The sequence below is a fragment of the Vigna radiata genome, unplaced genomic scaffold (assembly GCF_000741045.1).
Source record: "Vigna radiata var. radiata cultivar VC1973A unplaced genomic scaffold, Vradiata_ver6 scaffold_190, whole genome shotgun sequence".
In the NCBI taxonomy this organism is placed as follows: domain Eukaryota; kingdom Viridiplantae; phylum Streptophyta; class Magnoliopsida; order Fabales; family Fabaceae; genus Vigna; species Vigna radiata.
In genome coordinates, this window is record NW_014542194.1 from 396,245 (window position 1) to 400,066 (window position 3,822).

Consider the following 3,822-nt stretch of genomic DNA (forward strand, 5'->3'; position numbering starts at 1 on the left):
GTCACCACTGCACCCAATCGACAAAGGAACAACGACGACGGTGAAAAAACGAAACCTTTCGATTTTTCACTTTGGCGGTGGAACGAAAAACGGCGAAAAACGGCGACACACACGACTTCGTCCAGAGATAACGGTGAACCCAAGCACGATTTTCACAGTGGTAGACTAAGAGCACTTCGGTGAAGAAGCGAGAGTTTCGAAATGAAGAACGAAACAATAGTGAGAGAGTTTCGTAGGGTTGAAATTCGCTTTGTGAAAGGCGCCAACATGTTTCAGCTTTTTTCTTTCCAAAAACGCCCTCCAAATCAAAATTAAAGTTTTTAAAAAAATCAGTTAAAACAACAAATGACACAACGACATGTGTCGTTGTCAAATTGTTGTCAAATTTGTGTTGTTAAAGAAACGTTTTCCAATTGAAAAATGTTAATTTGAGTTTTTCTTTTTGAAGTAAAAGCAACCATAAATAAATATAAAACGGTGAGAATAGATCAGATAAAAAGAAGACATTAACCCTTGCAATGACACTTAAATATAATCTTTGTTCCCATGTAAAGTTCACTTGCAATTCCACTTAGTGGCTACAACGTTCCATTTCCACTACCCTAACTTTATTATTTCCGACAAGAAAACGAAGGAGAAGCTTATCAGTTCCCAGAATACAATAAAACCCTCTGATTGAAAACTATGTGAATGACTATTAATTTCCCTTTCTCCAAAACTTTGGGGAATTTCTATAGACACCAATGTCTGTATATATATTCATTCTCCTCTTGCTTTCCCTCTTCACTCTCAAGTAAAACTCTCTACTCATTTGTGTTGTAACGTGCTTTTCAATGGACTATCGTAGTAATCAAAATATTCTGGTAGTGGGAGAGGAAGACTTTTCATTCTCACTAAGTCTGGCTAGGGAATTTGGCACAGCCAAAAACATGGTTGCTGCCTCTTTGACTCCTAGAGGTACATTTTTAAATATATATCGGAGTTGAAACATTCTTCGTATTTGATGCATGCAACTTTGCAGCATGATATATATATATATATATATATATATATATATATATATATATAATACATTTTGCTTACTGTTTCATTATGTTAACTGCATGCACAAAAATTTTAAGGGGATTTTATGACTATGTGGTATGTTGAGGCATCTCATAACATGAAAGAACTTGAGGAGCTAGGTTGCACCATTTTGACTGAATTTAATCCAAAGACAATGGCCGAACATCCACTTCTGCAACCTCGAAAGTTTCATCGCATTATTTATAATTTTCCTCATGCTGTTTTCCGTCGCCCTGAATGTGAAGCCTCCCAGATTCAGTAAGTTAATCGTGCAAAAATATTCAAGTTATTTTGTTTAGCTGTATATATTCACACTGCATTTTCCTAACTAAGTGCAGGCTTCACAAGAACGTAGTTAGAGGATTTCTGCAAAATGCTAAACTTATGCTTATATCTAATGGTGAAATCCATATTACTCTAAAGAAGAAGCACCTTTTCACTTTGTGGAATATCGAGCATTTGGCAAGTGTTGAGGGTTTGAAACTTGTTGGAGAAGCTGAGTTTGATCTAGCTCTTTATCCTGGTTACAATATCAATTTTCCATCACGTGATCAAAGTTTTGTTATTCGAGAACTCAGAACCTTCAAGTTCTCATTTATTTAGTATTATTGACCTTTGTTTTTTTTTTTTTTTGCTTCCTTATGAAAATTGCAACGTTGGGTTTCGGTTTGAGCTATATGGATTCTAAGTTATGATAATAGGCTTTTGAATCTCCATTTCCTTCTCTTATTGTCCTCTTATGAATTCCAATGTGTAGCTTTCTTGTGATTGGGGGAACTTGTCATTCAGAAACTTAGTATTATGATAAGAAAAATTATGAAAAATTAATTTCAGCTTTTCGACTAATTCCTATTCACTAACTGTTACTTTTTCTAATTATTGAACTGAAAACATTTATTTTAACGTACTTAAAATCCCATTTTTAGTTCATATACTTTATGTGAAACGTTTTTTATTTCATGGCATTATAGTTAGACATGGCTCGAACAATTTATGACAAATAAAGAAAATTGTTTTTATAACTTATTTGTACTTATAAAATGTAAAATACACGTACAAAATTTTAAATTCTTGGGCCTCCATTCATTAATTAAAAGAGCCTACATGATCTTCAAAATTAGAAGATAATGATTTGCATATGCATAGTAGTACAACCATTTATGAGTTTTTATTATGAATTAAAAAAAATGTTTTGAAAATATGATGACTGTCAAATTAAGAAAGTTATTCAAAAAATGTGCTGCCTGTGTACTCCTTTCCTGAATACACCTTTTTCTAACGGTTAAATATTTTTAAGATTTTTTTTTTCGATGATGCTCTTGTTTTAACCATCGAAAAGAATAAGATATTCCTTTACTATTTATTCTTAAATGGTGTTTTAGAGAAAAAAAATATTTATAAATTAGTCTCGTTGTATAAAATTTATTGTGTATCTTTATTTTTCCAAATTTTAAACCGTTTATGTGTTGAGAAATCCATTGTACTTGAGTTATGAGTTCTCCATGCACCTTCATATCCTCTTATATGATGGTGTTGGTTGGGAAGAGGAATTTCATCATCTGCTATAATTTTGTTAAACTCTGATAAAAGACGAGGATGAGGTAATTGTGTTAAAATATTTCCTCATTGGAGAGTGCAAAACATTCATATTTTCATGAGTCATTGGAGAGTGCAAAACATAACCGGTCATCCATACATTCACATACCCTTACTCACTAATGGTAACAAAAAATCATAAACCATATTCACATTACTTATATAAAAAACTAGGTAAGCATTCACATACTTTGGTCAATTATAAGACTTTCTCTACACAATAATAGTTATCACAAAGGCTCTTTCCCTCTTCTACAAATCTCCATCTTTTCCAACTTCTCACGTGCAACCCTCCTTCTTTCTCACAATCCTCTGCTTTTCTCTCTCACTTTCACTCAAGGGTTTTAGGTTTTCAATTATGCATTCTCTCTTTTATTTTCCAGCCCCTCAAATCTTCTCCCTAACAATCTATTTTAATTCCTGTAAACCACCCACTTTCTCTCCCTATTCTAGTGCAACCGCTTTTCAAAAATAGAGATGTAGATTCCATTTCTTCTTTTCCACATACAATTATCATAATTTTTCAATTTATATAATTTAAAATATGTGCCCTTTTTTCGTACACCCTTATTTATAATTTCTGCACCTAAATTAATAAAGGAGAAAAAACCTTCTTGCCCCAAGTAGAAATATAAATAAAGGTTAAATATGTTTTTATTTCCTAAACTATCAAGCTAATTTGGATTTCGTCCCTTTTCGAAAGGTTTGTTTATTTTGGTTCTCTTAGTTTGAAAACTCGTATTTTTAGTCCTTAAGAAGCAAGGACGTTAGTTTTTCTCTGAGGTGACAAACACCAAGCCACGTGTGATTCCACCTTCCCTAATAAGTGTGTGCCACGTTGTTTTTTTTTTTTTTTCTAAAATGAAATTAAGTATTTGCCACGTTTTCCCAAACCCTTCCTTCTTCTCCCCCAATCACTCAAAACTTCTGCTCATCTCTTTCACACCCACTACTGTTCCCTCCCCAAAGCCTATGTTCTTATGAATGGATTTGGGGGAGATGATTTAAGTGGATTTGAGGGTAATTTTGTTGTTGTTTTTTTTAGTAGATTTGTGGGTAATTGAGAGTGGATTTGAGGGTAAAGTTTGTGAGAATTAGTGTAGGATTTGATTGATGTGATAAAATTAAAAAATTTGTTTAATTGGTAGAAATGAAAGATTA